The following is a 20,677-nucleotide window of genomic DNA, read 5'->3' on the forward strand; positions in this document are numbered from 1 at the left end:
AGCCCTGAACCCCGGCCCTGAGCCCTAAACCCTAAAGCCTGGCCCTAAGCCCTAGCAGGAAACCCTAATCCGGAGCCCTGAACCCTAACCCCGAGCCCTAAACCCTAGAAACGGGGCCTTAAACACCCTCCCGGAGCCCTAAACCCTAGACCGCAGCCCTGAACCCCGGCCCTGAGCCCTAAACCCTAAAGCCTGGCCCTAAGCCCTAGCAGGAAACCCTAATCCGGAGCCCTGAACCCTAACCCCGAGCCCTAAACCCTAGAAACGGGGCCTTAAACACCCTCCCGGAGCCCTAAACCCTAGACCGCAGCCCTGAACCCCGGCCCTGAGCCCTAAACCCTAAAGCCTGGCCCTAAGCCCTAGCAGGAAACCCTAATCCGGAGCCCTGAACCCTAACCCCGAGCCCTAAACCCTAGAAACGGGGCCTTAAACACCCTCCCGGAGCCCTAAACCCTAGACCGCAGCCCTGAACCCCGGCCCTGAGCCCTAAACCCTAAAGCCTGGCCCTAAGCCCTAGCAGGAAACCCTAATCCGGAGCCCTGAACCCTAACCCCGAGCCCTAAACCCTAGAAACGGGGCCTTAAACACCCTCCCGGAGCCCTAAACCCTAGACCGCAGCCCTGAACCCCGGCCCTGAGCCCTAAACCCTAAAGCCTGGCCCTAAGCCCTAGCAGGAAACCCTAATCCGGAGCCCTGAACCCTAACCCCGAGCCCTAAACCCTAGAAACGGGGCCTTAAACACCCTCCCGGAGCCCTAAACCCTAGACCGCAGCCCTGAACCCCGGCCCTGAGCCCTAAACCCTAAAGCCTGGCCCTAAGCCCTAGCAGGAAACCCTAATCCGGAGCCCTGAACCCTAACCCCGAGCCCTAAACCCTAGAAACGGGGCCTTAAACACCCTCCCGGAGCCCTAAACCCTAGACCGCAGCCCTGAACCCCGGCCCTGAGCCCTAAACCCTAAAGCCTGGCCCTAAGCCCTAGCAGGAAACCCTAATCCGGAGCCCTGAACCCTAACCCCGAGCCCTAAACCCTAGAAACGGGGCCTTAAACACCCTCCCGGAGCCCTAAACCCTAGACCGCAGCCCTGAACCCCGGCCCTGAGCCCTAAACCCTAAAGCCTGGCCCTAAGCCCTAGCAGGAAACCCTAATCCGGAGCCCTGAACCCTAACCCCGAGCCCTAAACCCTAGAAACGGGGCCTTAAACACCCTCCCGGAGCCCTAAACCCTAGACCGCAGCCCTGAACCCCGGCCCTGAGCCCTAAACCCTAAAGCCTGGCCCTAAGCCCTAGCAGGAAACCCTAATCCGGAGCCCTGAACCCTAACCCCGAGCCCTAAACCCTAGAAACGGGGCCTTAAACACCCTCCTGGAGCCCTAAACCCTAGACCGCAGCCCTGAACCCCGGTCCTGAGCCCTAAACCCTAAAGCCTGGCCCTAAGCCCTAGCAGGAAACCCTAATCCGGAGCCCTGAACCCTAACCCCGAGCCCTAAACCCTAGAAACGGGGCCTTAAACACCCTCCCGGAGCCCTAAACCCTAGACCGCAGCCCTGAACCCCGGCCCTGAGCCCTAAACCCTAAAGCCTGGCCCTAAGCCCTAGCAGGAAACCCTAATCCGGAGCCCTGAACCCTAACCCCGAGCCCTAAACCCTAGAAACGGGGCCTTAAACACCCTCCCGGAGCCCTAAACCCTAGACCGCAGCCCTGAACCCCGGCCCTGAGCCCTAAACCCTAAAGCCTGGCCCTAAGCCCTAGCAGGAAACCCTAATCCGGAGCCCTGAACCCTAACCCCGAGCCCTAAACCCTAGAAACGGGGCCTTAAACACCCTCCCGGAGCCCTAAACCCTAGACCGCAGCCCTGAACCCCGGCCCTGAGCCCTAAACCCTAAAGCCTGGCCCTAAGCCCTAGCAGGAAACCCTAATCCGGAGCCCTGAACCCTAACCCCGAGCCCTAAACCCTAGAAACGGGGCCTTAAACACCCTCCCGGAGCCCTAAACCCTAGACCGCAGCCCTGAACCCCGGCCCTGAGCCCTAAACCCTAAAGCCTGGCCCTAAGCCCTAGCAGGAAACCCTAATCCGGAGCCCTGAACCCTAACCCCGAGCCCTAAACCCTAGAAACGGGGCCTTAAACACCCTCCCGGAGCCCTAAACCCTAGACCGCAGCCCTGAACCCCGGCCCTGAGCCCTAAACCCTAAAGCCTGGCCCTAAGCCCTAGCAGGAAACCCTAATCCGGAGCCCTGAACCCTAACCCCGAGCCCTAAACCCTAGAAACGGGGCCTTAAACACCCTCCCGGAGCCCTAAACCCTAGACCGCAGCCCTGAACCCCGGCCCTGAGCCCTAAACCCTAAAGCCTGGCCCTAAGCCCTAGCAGGAAACCCTAATCCGGAGCCCTGAACCCTAACCCCGAGCCCTAAACCCTAGAAACGGGGCCTTAAACACCCTCCCGGAGCCCTAAACCCTAGACCGCAGCCCTGAACCCCGGCCCTGAGCCCTAAACCCTAAAGCCTGGCCCTAAGCCCTAGCAGGAAACCCTAATCCGGAGCCCTGAACCCTAACCCCGAGCCCTAAACCCTAGAAACGGGGCCTTAAACACCCTCCCGGAGCCCTAAACCCTAGACCGCAGCCCTGAACCCCGGCCCTGAGCCCTAAACCCTAAAGCCTGGCCCTAAGCCCTAGCAGGAAACCCTAATCCGGAGCCCTGAACCCTAACCCCGAGCCCTAAACCCTAGAAACGGGGCCTTAAACACCCTCCCGGAGCCCTAAACCCTAGACCGCAGCCCTGAACCCCGGCCCTGAGCCCTAAACCCTAAAGCCTGGCCCTAAGCCCTAGCAGGAAACCCTAATCCGGAGCCCTGAACCCTAACCCCGAGCCCTAAACCCTAGAAACGGGGCCTTAAACACCCTCCCGGAGCCCTAAACCCTAGACCGCAGCCCTGAACCCCGGCCCTGAGCCCTAAACCCTAAAGCCTGGCCCTAAGCCCTAGCAGGAAACCCTAATCCGGAGCCCTGAACCCTAACCCCGAGCCCTAAACCCTAGAAACGGGGCCTTAAACACCCTCCCGGAGCCCTAAACCCTAGACCGCAGCCCTGAACCCCGGCCCTGAGCCCTAAACCCTAAAGCCTGGCCCTAAGCCCTAGCAGGAAACCCTAATCCGGAGCCCTGAACCCTAACCCCGAGCCCTAAACCCTAGAAACGGGGCCTTAAACACCCTCCCGGAGCCCTAAACCCTAGACCGCAGCCCTGAACCCCGGCCCTGAGCCCTAAACCCTAAAGCCTGGCCCTAAGCCCTAGCAGGAAACCCTAATCCGGAGCCCTGAACCCTAACCCCGAGCCCTAAACCCTAGAAACGGGGCCTTAAACACCCTCCCGGAGCCCTAAACCCTAGACCGCAGCCCTGAACCCCGGCCCTGAGCCCTAAACCCTAAAGCCTGGCCCTAAGCCCTAGCAGGAAACCCTAATCCGGAGCCCTGAACCCTAACCCCGAGCCCTAAACCCTAGAAACGGGGCCTTAAACACCCTCCCGGAGCCCTAAACCCTAGACCGCAGCCCTGAACCCCGGCCCTGAGCCCTAAACCCTAAAGCCTGGCCCTAAGCCCTAGCAGGAAACCCTAATCCGGAGCCCTGAACCCTAACCCCGAGCCCTAAACCCTAGAAACGGGGCCTTAAACACCCTCCCGGAGCCCTAAACCCTAGACCGCAGCCCTGAACCCCGGCCCTGAGCCCTAAACCCTAAAGCCTGGCCCTAAGCCCTAGCAGGAAACCCTAATCCGGAGCCCTGAACCCTAACCCCGAGCCCTAAACCCTAGAAACGGGGCCTTAAACACCCTCCCGGAGCCCTAAACCCTAGACCGCAGCCCTGAACCCCGGCCCTGAGCCCTAAACCCTAAAGCCTGGCCCTAAGCCCTAGCAGGAAACCCTAATCCGGAGCCCTGAACCCTAACCCCGAGCCCTAAACCCTAGAAACGGGGCCTTAAACACCCTCCCGGAGCCCTAAACCCTAGACCGCAGCCCTGAACCCCGGCCCTGAGCCCTAAACCCTAAAGCCTGGCCCTAAGCCCTAGCAGGAAACCCTAATCCGGAGCCCTGAACCCTAACCCCGAGCCCTAAACCCTAGAAACGGGGCCTTAAACACCCTCCCGGAGCCCTAAACCCTAGACCGCAGCCCTGAACCCCGGCCCTGAGCCCTAAACCCTAAAGCCTGGCCCTAAGCCCTAGCAGGAAACCCTAATCCGGAGCCCTGAACCCTAACCCCGAGCCCTAAACCCTAGAAACGGGGCCTTAAACACCCTCCCGGAGCCCTAAACCCTAGACCGCAGCCCTGAACCCCGGCCCTGAGCCCTAAACCCTAAAGCCTGGCCCTAAGCCCTAGCAGGAAACCCTAATCCGGAGCCCTGAACCCTAACCCCGAGCCCTAAACCCTAGAAACGGGGCCTTAAACACCCTCCCGGAGCCCTAAACCCTAGACCGCAGCCCTGAACCCCGGCCCTGAGCCCTAAACCCTAAAGCCTGGCCCTAAGCCCTAGCAGGAAACCCTAATCCGGAGCCCTGAACCCTAACCCCGAGCCCTAAACCCTAGAAACGGGGCCTTAAACACCCTCCCGGAGCCCTAAACCCTAGACCGCAGCCCTGAACCCCGGCCCTGAGCCCTAAACCCTAAAGCCTGGCCCTAAGCCCTAGCAGGAAACCCTAATCCGGAGCCCTGAACCCTAACCCCGAGCCCTAAACCCTAGAAACGGGGCCTTAAACACCCTCCCGGAGCCCTAAACCCTAGACCGCAGCCCTGAACCCCGGCCCTGAGCCCTAAACCCTAAAGCCTGGCCCTAAGCCCTAGCAGGAAACCCTAATCCGGAGCCCTGAACCCTAACCCCGAGCCCTAAACCCTAGAAACGGGGCCTTAAACACCCTCCCGGAGCCCTAAACCCTAGACCGCAGCCCTGAACCCCGGCCCTGAGCCCTAAACCCTAAAGCCTGGCCCTAAGCCCTAGCAGGAAACCCTAATCCGGAGCCCTGAACCCTAACCCCGAGCCCTAAACCCTAGAAACGGGGCCTTAAACACCCTCCCGGAGCCCTAAACCCTAGACCGCAGCCCTGAACCCCGGCCCTGAGCCCTAAACCCTAAAGCCTGGCCCTAAGCCCTAGCAGGAAACCCTAATCCGGAGCCCTGAACCCTAACCCCGAGCCCTAAACCCTAGAAACGGGGCCTTAAACACCCTCCCGGAGCCCTAAACCCTAGACCGCAGCCCTGAACCCCGGCCCTGAGCCCTAAACCCTAAAGCCTGGCCCTAAGCCCTAGCAGGAAACCCTAATCCGGAGCCCTGAACCCTAACCCCGAGCCCTAAACCCTAGAAACGGGGCCTTAAACACCCTCCCGGAGCCCTAAACCCTAGACCGCAGCCCTGAACCCCGGCCCTGAGCCCTAAACCCTAAAGCCTGGCCCTAAGCCCTAGCAGGAAACCCTAATCCGGAGCCCTGAACCCTAACCCCGAGCCCTAAACCCTAGAAACGGGGCCTTAAACACCCTCCCGGAGCCCTAAACCCTAGACCGCAGCCCTGAACCCCGGCCCTGAGCCCTAAACCCTAAAGCCTGGCCCTAAGCCCTAGCAGGAAACCCTAATCCGGAGCCCTGAACCCTAACCCCGAGCCCTAAACCCTAGAAACGGGGCCTTAAACACCCTCCCGGAGCCCTAAACCCTAGACCGCAGCCCTGAACCCCGGCCCTGAGCCCTAAACCCTAAAGCCTGGCCCTAAGCCCTAGCAGGAAACCCTAATCCGGAGCCCTGAACCCTAACCCCGAGCCCTAAACCCTAGAAACGGGGCCTTAAACACCCTCCCGGAGCCCTAAACCCTAGACCGCAGCCCTGAACCCCGGCCCTGAGCCCTAAACCCTAAAGCCTGGCCCTAAGCCCTAGCAGGAAACCCTAATCCGGAGCCCTGAACCCTAACCCCGAGCCCTAAACCCTAGAAACGGGGCCTTAAACACCCTCCCGGAGCCCTAAACCCTAGACCGCAGCCCTGAACCCCGGCCCTGAGCCCTAAACCCTAAAGCCTGGCCCTAAGCCCTAGCAGGAAACCCTAATCCGGAGCCCTGAACCCTAACCCCGAGCCCTAAACCCTAGAAACGGGGCCTTAAACACCCTCCCGGAGCCCTAAACCCTAGACCGCAGCCCTGAACCCCGGCCCTGAGCCCTAAACCCTAAAGCCTGGCCCTAAGCCCTAGCAGGAAACCCTAATCCGGAGCCCTGAACCCTAACCCCGAGCCCTAAACCCTAGAAACGGGGCCTTAAACACCCTCCCGGAGCCCTAAACCCTAGACCGCAGCCCTGAACCCCGGCCCTGAGCCCTAAACCCTAAAGCCTGGCCCTAAGCCCTAGCAGGAAACCCTAATCCGGAGCCCTGAACCCTAACCCCGAGCCCTAAACCCTAGAAACGGGGCCTTAAACACCCTCCCGGAGCCCTAAACCCTAGACCGCAGCCCTGAACCCCGGCCCTGAGCCCTAAACCCTAAAGCCTGGCCCTAAGCCCTAGCAGGAAACCCTAATCCGGAGCCCTGAACCCTAACCCCGAGCCCTAAACCCTAGAAACGGGGCCTTAAACACCCTCCCGGAGCCCTAAACCCTAGACCGCAGCCCTGAACCCCGGCCCTGAGCCCTAAACCCTAAAGCCTGGCCCTAAGCCCTAGCAGGAAACCCTAATCCGGAGCCCTGAACCCTAACCCCGAGCCCTAAACCCTAGAAACGGGGCCTTAAACACCCTCCCGGAGCCCTAAACCCTAGACCGCAGCCCTGAACCCCGGCCCTGAGCCCTAAACCCTAAAGCCTGGCCCTAAGCCCTAGCAGGAAACCCTAATCCGGAGCCCTGAACCCTAACCCCGAGCCCTAAACCCTAGAAACGGGGCCTTAAACACCCTCCCGGAGCCCTAAACCCTAGACCGCAGCCCTGAACCCCGGCCCTGAGCCCTAAACCCTAAAGCCTGGCCCTAAGCCCTAGCAGGAAACCCTAATCCGGAGCCCTGAACCCTAACCCCGAGCCCTAAACCCTAGAAACGGGGCCTTAAACACCCTCCCGGAGCCCTAAACCCTAGACCGCAGCCCTGAACCCCGGCCCTGAGCCCTAAACCCTAAAGCCTGGCCCTAAGCCCTAGCAGGAAACCCTAATCCGGAGCCCTGAACCCTAACCCCGAGCCCTAAACCCTAGAAACGGGGCCTTAAACACCCTCCCGGAGCCCTAAACCCTAGACCGCAGCCCTGAACCCCGGCCCTGAGCCCTAAACCCTAAAGCCTGGCCCTAAGCCCTAGCAGGAAACCCTAATCCGGAGCCCTGAACCCTAACCCCGAGCCCTAAACCCTAGAAACGGGGCCTTAAACACCCTCCCGGAGCCCTAAACCCTAGACCGCAGCCCTGAACCCCGGCCCTGAGCCCTAAACCCTAAAGCCTGGCCCTAAGCCCTAGCAGGAAACCCTAATCCGGAGCCCTGAACCCTAACCCCGAGCCCTAAACCCTAGAAACGGGGCCTTAAACACCCTCCCGGAGCCCTAAACCCTAGACCGCAGCCCTGAACCCCGGCCCTGAGCCCTAAACCCTAAAGCCTGGCCCTAAGCCCTAGCAGGAAACCCTAATCCGGAGCCCTGAACCCTAACCCCGAGCCCTAAACCCTAGAAACGGGGCCTTAAACACCCTCCCGGAGCCCTAAACCCTAGACCGCAGCCCTGAACCCCGGCCCTGAGCCCTAAACCCTAAAGCCTGGCCCTAAGCCCTAGCAGGAAACCCTAATCCGGAGCCCTGAACCCTAACCCCGAGCCCTAAACCCTAGAAACGGGGCCTTAAACACCCTCCCGGAGCCCTAAACCCTAGACCGCAGCCCTGAACCCCGGCCCTGAGCCCTAAACCCTAAAGCCTGGCCCTAAGCCCTAGCAGGAAACCCTAATCCGGAGCCCTGAACCCTAACCCCGAGCCCTAAACCCTAGAAACGGGGCCTTAAACACCCTCCCGGAGCCCTAAACCCTAGACCGCAGCCCTGAACCCCGGCCCTGAGCCCTAAACCCTAAAGCCTGGCCCTAAGCCCTAGCAGGAAACCCTAATCCGGAGCCCTGAACCCTAACCCCGAGCCCTAAACCCTAGAAACGGGGCCTTAAACACCCTCCCGGAGCCCTAAACCCTAGACCGCAGCCCTGAACCCCGGCCCTGAGCCCTAAACCCTAAAGCCTGGCCCTAAGCCCTAGCAGGAAACCCTAATCCGGAGCCCTGAACCCTAACCCCGAGCCCTAAACCCTAGAAACGGGGCCTTAAACACCCTCCCGGAGCCCTAAACCCTAGACCGCAGCCCTGAACCCCGGCCCTGAGCCCTAAACCCTAAAGCCTGGCCCTAAGCCCTAGCAGGAAACCCTAATCCGGAGCCCTGAACCCTAACCCCGAGCCCTAAACCCTAGAAACGGGGCCTTAAACACCCTCCCGGAGCCCTAAACCCTAGACCGCAGCCCTGAACCCCGGCCCTGAGCCCTAAACCCTAAAGCCTGGCCCTAAGCCCTAGCAGGAAACCCTAATCCGGAGCCCTGAACCCTAACCCCGAGCCCTAAACCCTAGAAACGGGGCCTTAAACACCCTCCCGGAGCCCTAAACCCTAGACCGCAGCCCTGAACCCCGGCCCTGAGCCCTAAACCCTAAAGCCTGGCCCTAAGCCCTAGCAGGAAACCCTAATCCGGAGCCCTGAACCCTAACCCCGAGCCCTAAACCCTAGAAACGGGGCCTTAAACACCCTCCCGGAGCCCTAAACCCTAGACCGCAGCCCTGAACCCCGGCCCTGAGCCCTAAACCCTAAAGCCTGGCCCTAAGCCCTAGCAGGAAACCCTAATCCGGAGCCCTGAACCCTAACCCCGAGCCCTAAACCCTAGAAACGGGGCCTTAAACACCCTCCCGGAGCCCTAAACCCTAGACCGCAGCCCTGAACCCCGGCCCTGAGCCCTAAACCCTAAAGCCTGGCCCTAAGCCCTAGCAGGAAACCCTAATCCGGAGCCCTGAACCCTAACCCCGAGCCCTAAACCCTAGAAACGGGGCCTTAAACACCCTCCCGGAGCCCTAAACCCTAGACCGCAGCCCTGAACCCCGGCCCTGAGCCCTAAACCCTAAAGCCTGGCCCTAAGCCCTAGCAGGAAACCCTAATCCGGAGCCCTGAACCCTAACCCCGAGCCCTAAACCCTAGAAACGGGGCCTTAAACACCCTCCCGGAGCCCTAAACCCTAGACCGCAGCCCTGAACCCCGGCCCTGAGCCCTAAACCCTAAAGCCTGGCCCTAAGCCCTAGCAGGAAACCCTAATCCGGAGCCCTGAACCCTAACCCCGAGCCCTAAACCCTAGAAACGGGGCCTTAAACACCCTCCCGGAGCCCTAAACCCTAGACCGCAGCCCTGAACCCCGGCCCTGAGCCCTAAACCCTAAAGCCTGGCCCTAAGCCCTAGCAGGAAACCCTAATCCGGAGCCCTGAACCCTAACCCCGAGCCCTAAACCCTAGAAACGGGGCCTTAAACACCCTCCCGGAGCCCTAAACCCTAGACCGCAGCCCTGAACCCCGGCCCTGAGCCCTAAACCCTAAAGCCTGGCCCTAAGCCCTAGCAGGAAACCCTAATCCGGAGCCCTGAACCCTAACCCCGAGCCCTAAACCCTAGAAACGGGGCCTTAAACACCCTCCCGGAGCCCTAAACCCTAGACCGCAGCCCTGAACCCCGGCCCTGAGCCCTAAACCCTAAAGCCTGGCCCTAAGCCCTAGCAGGAAACCCTAATCCGGAGCCCTGAACCCTAACCCCGAGCCCTAAACCCTAGAAACGGGGCCTTAAACACCCTCCCGGAGCCCTAAACCCTAGACCGCAGCCCTGAACCCCGGCCCTGAGCCCTAAACCCTAAAGCCTGGCCCTAAGCCCTAGCAGGAAACCCTAATCCGGAGCCCTGAACCCTAACCCCGAGCCCTAAACCCTAGAAACGGGGCCTTAAACACCCTCCCGGAGCCCTAAACCCTAGACCGCAGCCCTGAACCCCGGCCCTGAGCCCTAAACCCTAAAGCCTGGCCCTAAGCCCTAGCAGGAAACCCTAATCCGGAGCCCTGAACCCTAACCCCGAGCCCTAAACCCTAGAAACGGGGCCTTAAACACCCTCCCGGAGCCCTAAACCCTAGACCGCAGCCCTGAACCCCGGCCCTGAGCCCTAAACCCTAAAGCCTGGCCCTAAGCCCTAGCAGGAAACCCTAATCCGGAGCCCTGAACCCTAACCCCGAGCCCTAAACCCTAGAAACGGGGCCTTAAACACCCTCCCGGAGCCCTAAACCCTAGACCGCAGCCCTGAACCCCGGCCCTGAGCCCTAAACCCTAAAGCCTGGCCCTAAGCCCTAGCAGGAAACCCTAATCCGGAGCCCTGAACCCTAACCCCGAGCCCTAAACCCTAGAAACGGGGCCTTAAACACCCTCCCGGAGCCCTAAACCCTAGACCGCAGCCCTGAACCCCGGCCCTGAGCCCTAAACCCTAAAGCCTGGCCCTAAGCCCTAGCAGGAAACCCTAATCCGGAGCCCTGAACCCTAACCCCGAGCCCTAAACCCTAGAAACGGGGCCTTAAACACCCTCCCGGAGCCCTAAACCCTAGACCGCAGCCCTGAACCCCGGCCCTGAGCCCTAAACCCTAAAGCCTGGCCCTAAGCCCTAGCAGGAAACCCTAATCCGGAGCCCTGAACCCTAACCCCGAGCCCTAAACCCTAGAAACGGGGCCTTAAACACCCTCCCGGAGCCCTAAACCCTAGACCGCAGCCCTGAACCCCGGCCCTGAGCCCTAAACCCTAAAGCCTGGCCCTAAGCCCTAGCAGGAAACCCTAATCCGGAGCCCTGAACCCTAACCCCGAGCCCTAAACCCTAGAAACGGGGCCTTAAACACCCTCCCGGAGCCCTAAACCCTAGACCGCAGCCCTGAACCCCGGCCCTGAGCCCTAAACCCTAAAGCCTGGCCCTAAGCCCTAGCAGGAAACCCTAATCCGGAGCCCTGAACCCTAACCCCGAGCCCTAAACCCTAGAAACGGGGCCTTAAACACCCTCCCGGAGCCCTAAACCCTAGACCGCAGCCCTGAACCCCGGCCCTGAGCCCTAAACCCTAAAGCCTGGCCCTAAGCCCTAGCAGGAAACCCTAATCCGGAGCCCTGAACCCTAACCCCGAGCCCTAAACCCTAGAAACGGGGCCTTAAACACCCTCCCGGAGCCCTAAACCCTAGACCGCAGCCCTGAACCCCGGCCCTGAGCCCTAAACCCTAAAGCCTGGCCCTAAGCCCTAGCAGGAAACCCTAATCCGGAGCCCTGAACCCTAACCCCGAGCCCTAAACCCTAGAAACGGGGCCTTAAACACCCTCCCGGAGCCCTAAACCCTAGACCGCAGCCCTGAACCCCGGCCCTGAGCCCTAAACCCTAAAGCCTGGCCCTAAGCCCTAGCAGGAAACCCTAATCCGGAGCCCTGAACCCTAACCCCGAGCCCTAAACCCTAGAAACGGGGCCTTAAACACCCTCCCGGAGCCCTAAACCCTAGACCGCAGCCCTGAACCCCGGCCCTGAGCCCTAAACCCTAAAGCCTGGCCCTAAGCCCTAGCAGGAAACCCTAATCCGGAGCCCTGAACCCTAACCCCGAGCCCTAAACCCTAGAAACGGGGCCTTAAACACCCTCCCGGAGCCCTAAACCCTAGACCGCAGCCCTGAACCCCGGCCCTGAGCCCTAAACCCTAAAGCCTGGCCCTAAGCCCTAGCAGGAAACCCTAATCCGGAGCCCTGAACCCTAACCCCGAGCCCTAAACCCTAGAAACGGGGCCTTAAACACCCTCCCGGAGCCCTAAACCCTAGACCGCAGCCCTGAACCCCGGCCCTGAGCCCTAAACCCTAAAGCCTGGCCCTAAGCCCTAGCAGGAAACCCTAATCCGGAGCCCTGAACCCTAACCCCGAGCCCTAAACCCTAGAAACGGGGCCTTAAACACCCTCCCGGAGCCCTAAACCCTAGACCGCAGCCCTGAACCCCGGCCCTGAGCCCTAAACCCTAAAGCCTGGCCCTAAGCCCTAGCAGGAAACCCTAATCCGGAGCCCTGAACCCTAACCCCGAGCCCTAAACCCTAGAAACGGGGCCTTAAACACCCTCCCGGAGCCCTAAACCCTAGACCGCAGCCCTGAACCCCGGCCCTGAGCCCTAAACCCTAAAGCCTGGCCCTAAGCCCTAGCAGGAAACCCTAATCCGGAGCCCTGAACCCTAACCCCGAGCCCTAAACCCTAGAAACGGGGCCTTAAACACCCTCCCGGAGCCCTAAACCCTAGACCGCAGCCCTGAACCCCGGCCCTGAGCCCTAAACCCTAAAGCCTGGCCCTAAGCCCTAGCAGGAAACCCTAATCCGGAGCCCTGAACCCTAACCCCGAGCCCTAAACCCTAGAAACGGGGCCTTAAACACCCTCCCGGAGCCCTAAACCCTAGACCGCAGCCCTGAACCCCGGCCCTGAGCCCTAAACCCTAAAGCCTGGCCCTAAGCCCTAGCAGGAAACCCTAATCCGGAGCCCTGAACCCTAACCCCGAGCCCTAAACCCTAGAAACGGGGCCTTAAACACCCTCCCGGAGCCCTAAACCCTAGACCGCAGCCCTGAACCCCGGCCCTGAGCCCTAAACCCTAAAGCCTGGCCCTAAGCCCTAGCAGGAAACCCTAATCCGGAGCCCTGAACCCTAACCCCGAGCCCTAAACCCTAGAAACGGGGCCTTAAACACCCTCCCGGAGCCCTAAACCCTAGACCGCAGCCCTGAACCCCGGCCCTGAGCCCTAAACCCTAAAGCCTGGCCCTAAGCCCTAGCAGGAAACCCTAATCCGGAGCCCTGAACCCTAACCCCGAGCCCTAAACCCTAGAAACGGGGCCTTAAACACCCTCCCGGAGCCCTAAACCCTAGACCGCAGCCCTGAACCCCGGCCCTCAGCCCTAAACCCTAAAGCCTGGCCCTAAGCCCTAGCAGGAAACCCTAATCCGGAGCCCTGAACCCTAACCCCGAGCCCTAAACCCTAGAAACGGGGCCTTAAACACCCTCCCGGAGCCCTAAACCCTGAACCGCAGCCCTGAACCCCGGCCCTGAGCCCTAAACCCTAAAGCCTGGCCCTAAGCCCTAGCAGGAAACCCTAATCCGGAGCCCTGAACCCTAACCCCGAGCCCTAAACCCTAGAAACGGGGCCTTAAACACCCTCCCGGAGCCCTAAACCCTAGACCGCAGCCCTGAACCCCGGCCCTGAGCCCTAAACCCTAAAGCCTGGCCCTAAGCCCTAGCAGGAAACCCTAATCCGGAGCCCTGAACCCTAACCCCGAGCCCTAAACCCTAGAAACGGGGCCTTAAACACCCTCCCGGAGCCCTAAACCCTAGACCGCAGCCCTGAACCCCGGCCCTGAGCCCTAAACCCTAAAGCCTGGCCCTAAGCCCTAGCAGGAAACCCTAATCCGGAGCCCTGAACCCTAACCCCGAGCCCTAAACCCTAGAAACGGGGCCTTAAACACCCTCCCGGAGCCCTAAACCCTAGACCGCAGCCCTGAACCCCGGCCCTGAGCCCTAAACCCTAAAGCCTGGCCCTAAGCCCTAGCAGGAAACCCTAATCCGGAGCCCTGAACCCTAACCCCGAGCCCTAAACCCTAGAAACGGGGCCTTAAACACCCTCCCGGAGCCCTAAACCCTAGACCGCAGCCCTGAACCCCGGCCCTGAGCCCTAAACCCTAAAGCCTGGCCCTAAGCCCTAGCAGGAAACCCTAATCCGGAGCCCTGAACCCTAACCCCGAGCCCTAAACCCTAGAAACGGGGCCTTAAACACCCTCCCGGAGCCCTAAACCCTAGACCGCAGCCCTGAACCCCGGCCCTGAGCCCTAAACCCTAAAGCCTGGCCCTAAGCCCTAGCAGGAAACCCTAATCCGGAGCCCTGAACCCTAACCCCGAGCCCTAAACCCTAGAAACGGGGCCTTAAACACCCTCCTGGAGCCCTAAACCCTAGACCGCAGCCCTGAACCCCGGTCCTGAGCCCTAAACCCTAAAGCCTGGCCCTAAGCCCTAGCAGGAAACCCTAATCCGGAGCCCTGAACCCTAACCCCGAGCCCTAAACCCTAGAAACGGGGCCTTAAACACCCTCCCGGAGCCCTAAACCCTGAACCGCAGCCCTGAACCCCGGCCCTGAGCCCTAAACCCTAAAGCCTGGCCCTAAGCCCTAGCAGGAAACCCTAATCCGGAGCCCTGAACCCTAACCCCGAGCCCTAAACCCTAGAAACGGGGCCTTAAACACCCTCCCGGAGCCCTAAACCCTAGACCGCAGCCCTGAACCCCGGCCCTGAGCCCTAAACCCTAAAGCCTGGCCCTAAGCCCTAGCAGGAAACCCTAATCGGGAGCCCTGAACCCTAACCCCGAGCCCTAAACCCTAGAAACGGGGCCTTAAACACCCTCCCGGAGCCCTAAACCCTAGACCGCAGCCCTGAACCCCGGCCCTGAGCCCTAAACCCTAAAGCCTGGCCCTAAGCCCTAGCAGGAAACCCTAATCCGGAGCCCTGAACCCTAACCCCGAGCCCTAAACCCTAGAAACGGGGCCTTAAACACCCTCCCGGAGCCCTAAACCCTAGACCGCAGCCCTGAACCCCGGCCCTGAGCCCTAAACCCTAAAGCCTGGCCCTAAGCCCTAGCAGGAAACCCTAATCCGGAGCCCTGAACCCTAACCCCGAGCCCTAAACCCTAGAAACGGGGCCTTAAACACCCTCCCGGAGCCCTAAACCCTAGACCGCAGCCCTGAACCCCGGCCCTGAGCCCTAAACCCTAAAGCCTGGCCCTAAGCCCTAGCAGGAAACCCTAATCCGGAGCCCTGAACCCTAACCCCGAGCCCTAAACCCTAGAAACGGGGCCTTAAACACCCTCCCGGAGCCCTAAACCCTAGACCGCAGCCCTGAACCCCGGCCCTGAGCCCTAAACCCTAAAGCCTGGCCCTAAACCCTAGCAGGAAACCCTAATCCGGAGCCCTGAACCCTAACCCGAGCCCTTAACCCTAGAAACGGGGCACACCCTTTCACCCTCACATACCCTCACACCCTCACCCTCACACACCTCCTCACCCTCACACCCTGACACCCTCACACCCCCTCACACCCCCTCACTCTCATACCCCCTCACCCTCACACCCCTCACCCTTACCCTCACACATCGTCACACACCCTAACCCTCACAGCCCCTCACCCTCATTCACCCTCTCAGCCTCACACACCCTCTCACCCCCTCTCACCCTCACACAACCTCTCACCCCTCATGCTCACCCCCAGCACCCTCACCATCACACACTCTGTCACCCTCACACACCCTCTCACCCTCACACACAGCCTCACCCTCACCCTCACACCCCCTCACCCTCACACCCTCACACTCACACCCCCTCACAGCCCCATACCCTCAAACCCCCTCACCCTCACCCCCGTCAACCTCACCCTCCCTCACCCTCTCACCTCCTCACCCTCAAACCCTATCACCCTCACACACGCTCACCCTCACAGCCCCATACCCTCAAACCCCCTCCCCCTCACCCCGTCAACCTCACCCTCTCTCACCCTCTCACCTCCTCACCCTCAAACCCTCTCACCCACACACCCTCACACCCTCACCCTCACACCCCTCACCCTCACACCCCCTCACACTCACACCCCCTCACCCTAACACACCCTCACCCTCACAGCCCCTCACACCCCCTCACACCCTCACCCTCACACACCCCCTCACACACCCTCTCAACCTCACACACCCTCACCCTCACAGCCCCTCACCCTCACACCCCCTCAACCTCACCACGTCACCCTCACCCTCACCCGTCACCCTCACCCCATCAACCTCACGCTCCCTCACCCTCACATCTCCTCACCCTCAAACCCTCTCACCCTCATACCCTCACCCTCACACCCCCTCACCCTCACAACCCCACACCCTCACCATCACAACCCAACACCCTCCCCCTCATACACGCTCACCCACACACACCCTCACCCCCTCACACTCACACCCCCTCACCCTCACACACCCTCAAACCCCTTCACCCTCACACACCCTCACCCACCCTCACAAACCCTCACACACCCTCAAACACTCTCACACAGCCTCACACTTCCTCACTCACCCTCACACACCCTCACTCACCCTCACAACCCCTCACCCTCTCACACACTCTCACTCACCCTCACACCCTCACACCCTCACCATCACACACCCTCTCACCCTCTCACACCCTCTTACCCTCACACACACCCTAACCCTCACCCCCTCACCCTCACACCCTCTCACCCTCACATCCCCTTACACCCTCACCCTCACACACACCCTCACACATCCTCTCACCCTCACACACCCTCATCCTCACAGCCCCTCACCCTCACACCCCCTCACCTTCACCCTCCTTCACCCTCACACCTCCTCACCCTCAAACCCTCTCACCCTCACACCCTCACCCTCACACCCCCTCACCCTCACAAGCGCACACCCTCACCCTCACAACCTCACACCCTCACACCCCCTCAGACCCATTCACCCTAACACCCCCTCGCCTTCACACCCTCACCCTCACACACCCTCACCCTCACACACCCTCACTCACACACACACCCTCACCCTCACACACCCTCACCCTGACACATCCTCACCCACACACCCCCTCACCCTCACTCACCCTTTCACACACCCTCACCAACATAGCATAGCATAACAAATCACAGCATAGCATAGCATAACAAAACACAGCATAGCATTGCATAACAAAAAAAGCATAGGATAGCAAAACATAGCATAGCATAACAAAACAAAACATAGCATAGCAAAACACAACAAAGCATAGCATAGCATAACAAAACACAACCACATATAGCATAGCATAATAAAACATAGCATAACAAAACAAAGCATAGCATAACATAAAGCAAAGCAAAACAAAACAGCAAAACATAACAAAACACAACACATAGCAGAACAAAACATAGCATAACATAACAAAACATAGCATGACATAACATAAAACAAAGCATAGCATACCAAAACATAGCATAACAAAACATAGCAAAAGATAGCATAGCATAACAAATCACAACAAAACATAGCATACATAACAAAACATAGCATTGCAAAGCATAGCAAAACATAGCATAGCATAACAAAACACAACAAAACATAGCATAGCATAACAAAACACAACATAGCATAACAAAATAAAGCTTAGCATAGCATAGCAAAACATATCATAACAAAACATAGCATAGCATAACAAAACACAACAAAACATAGCATAGCATAACAAAACAAAGCATAGGATAGCAAAACTAAACATAGCATAACATAACAAAACATAGCTGTGGGCGTGGGAGTAGGGACGACCGTGACAACAGGTATTGGATTCAAAGAAGGCTTTATTTTCAGGGTTCTTTTCGGTTTTGACATAAACGTTTTTTTGTGTCTTAATGTCAGTCTCTCTCGGGCAAAGGTGCTTTGATCCGTGGCGCTGGTCTTCTGAGGTTCCGTGACGATTTTACTCGTGTTTGTAACATTGTCGTAAATACATAATTTTGGTATCAGTGAACCGCAAATGATCCATTCAGTATATCCTGGTGTTTTCGCTATGCTACGAGCAAGAGCACTCCAGTTACAAACACATTTCTGTTCTACCCGTGGCATCCATCTTAGAACACGGAAGCCATTTTGTATTCCTTGCCCTCACATAGTCAATGGACACGCAATGACCTCTTTTTCATTAAAGGACACGTAGGCTTTAACCGGCAATTCACCTTGCTAGTGACACGTGCACCTTAGGCCAGCAACGCTGTAGCAGCATGACTCGGCAGGAACTGCCTCCCCAGCCTGAGGCCAGTCCTGCTATACTGGTTCTTGTGTTCGTTGGCCTGATCATGATTAGGCGGCCGAAGCTGGTAACCGTGCCCATTTACGACCCACAAACATTTCTTATCCTGTCTTTCTATCTTCTGCACCTGGCTCTGCTCCTTTCCTTCTGGGCCTTTATTAGGGGGAGGTAACGAAATTTACGATGAGGCGGTCCGGGTCTTGAATGAAGAATTGACATGGGATTATGATGGACTAGTGGGAACCCCTCATTCGTAATGTTTTGACATCAGATACTGTTGACGATCCCTGTGCAACGCCAAATATTTATTATTTAAGACACGAATGTTTAGAACTGTGGTAACATGTAAAGAATTTGCCTGAAGCCCAATATTTAGTATATAAGGAGCAACCCTCTTTGTACAAATCGAACAGGCTCCTAGACACTGCCCATGTGTAGTTTCTGTGACTTCTGTGTCCCTGCAGTAATAAACCTTTGGTCTTTGACGCCACCATCGAGAAGCCCGTGTTTCTGTTTGTTTGTGCACCAAGACAGGTGGAACTCCGGGGTCTTCGGGTGTTATCCCTGACACCTCTGGACGGAACCAAAAAGTCCAGAACTCCAATTGGCGCCCAACGTGGGGCGACGTCATTCGGTACCGGTCCAAAAGCCTGAAGAGTTCGAGGAGCTTCGTGTGAAGATTTCAGAGGGAGGCGCCCCACTTCATCGATCCCGGCATATCGCAAAAGTGGCCCCGACGTTCTCTTCCACGAGGGTTCCCGTTCAGACGGCTGCAGTGGTCCGTTGCCTTGACCGTCGCCCTGTCTTGGACCCGAGGTGCAGTCCTCAGTACGGCGAAACGTGACGGGTTTCTCCTTGGTGACGTCTTCAGTGCCTCAGTTAAGTATTTAGTGGTTGCTAGTTGGTTATTTTGTAAGGGTTGCTCCTATTTGGATAATCCTTTTAGTTCTCAGTTCAGTTCAGTTCTGTAAGGTTATCACTGGTTATTCTGGTTACGATAATCATTCTGTTCAGTTCAGGTATCGATACATTTGTCAGTTCTGGTAGGCCTAAGTTCTTGGTTCGAGTGCGCATCTTTTCTGTTTGTGTCTTGTTTGTTTTGTGTTCCGGATTATAAAATGGTAAGTCGGAAAAATTGTATGTTGTCTTGTTTTAGTTGCAACAGTGATTCCCAGTTGGAGGACTCGTGTTTGGTTCCTCCGATTGGAACTCCCCTTTATGATCTATATTGCAAATTTGGCGTGGGCCCTATCTCTTATAACGAGGTATGGATCCGCTACACAGAGAAAGATGGTGTCCTTAGTTGGCCACTACATGGTAGTTTTGAACCTGAAGTTCTCGATAATCTAGAAAGAAGGTTGTTTAAGAAGAAAGCCCGGCCGGCAATGTTTGATTCTTTCCGTTATTGGCGAAAAGAATCTAAACAGAGAGAAATTAAAAAGTTGAAGAAAGAACAGAAAGAGCAAGAGTTGACTTTAGAACAGTCTGCTAGACAGCTGCAACTCAACGAGTCTGAGAAAGCGATGGAGGTGGCCGATAGAGAGCGTAATTTAGCGATAGACAAGTGCTATCCTGTTTTGCCATCGAGTACGGCTAAGATAGTAGAGGACCCTGAAAAGGATCCCCTGTTGTCTTACTTGTTACGATCACCCCCACCGTATGCACAGGGTGCTACGGCTCCACCTATACCGAATGTTCAATTACCGGTTGCTGGACAACCTGGTGTCCCTGTTCCCGCTCCCCTGAATCAAGTTCCTGTACCTCCTGTGGTCAATATTAATGTTCCTTCGACAACCCCTCTTCTAGGGTTGCCGGCTTCTTTACCTATGCCTGTGTCGCTCACACCTGCTACTTCACAAGCTATTTTTCCTGCTACCCCTACTGTTCCTGATCTATCTGTTCCAACTGCTACTCTATTCACTGCCTCTGTTAATATTATGACTCCGCTTTCTGTTCGTCGAAGAATCACTGATTCTGTCTCCAATATTCTATCTCCCTTCTATAAAACTCTGATTAAGACTCCTACCTCTGACTCTGTGCAGAGACGTAGTCAGCTTCCCAGTACTGAAGAAAAAGGAATATTAGATTCCACTGCTCTTAGATGGGTTTCGAAAGTTGGAAGATATAATGTACAAAATGTATTAGATACATTTATGCAATGGAACGAACCGACACAACGATATGTGTTCGATGAAATGTGTTTCCTTCTACGTGAGGAATTGGAAGAGGATGACCCTGAATCAAATCTAGGAGAATTAATTAATGTTCAGAAAGAGTTTGCTGCAGGTATGATAGTTGGACAAAATATAAAAGAAGCGATGGAACTGATTCTAAGTTATAGGAATGACTCATCCCTTCGTTCACCGAGAGAATTAGAGAAACGTAGTACGAAACGAAATCGTCAATATCCAATGAGAGAGGTTCCACCAATTTGGCGTGAAGCTGTGCAAGCTAATGCAAACCTTGGTATTGCAGCCGCTCCGGCCCAATTCCAGAGAGTCTGGATACATATTCCATGGAAGCGAGCTGAAGTATTAGCAGTGAAACAGGCCTTGCCAGATCCGCGTAAAAATCCTGCAGGGTACTACAAAGAGTTGGCTCAAACAGTTGACGCTTGTGTATTGAATCTTGCTGACATAGATCTGCTATTTGGTAATGTAGTACCGCAACCAATTTGGGCTAAAATTCGTAAAGAGAATCATCCAGTTGCCCTAGCTGGTGACTGGGCAGCTATAATTGCAGCGGATGGTCAACAAATAGGTGGTTCCAAACCTGAACCTTTAATTGCTAATTTGCCT

The sequence above is a fragment of the Lissotriton helveticus genome, chromosome 4_1, assembly GCF_964261635.1.
Source record: "Lissotriton helveticus chromosome 4_1, aLisHel1.1, whole genome shotgun sequence".
In the NCBI taxonomy this organism is placed as follows: domain Eukaryota; kingdom Metazoa; phylum Chordata; class Amphibia; order Caudata; family Salamandridae; genus Lissotriton; species Lissotriton helveticus.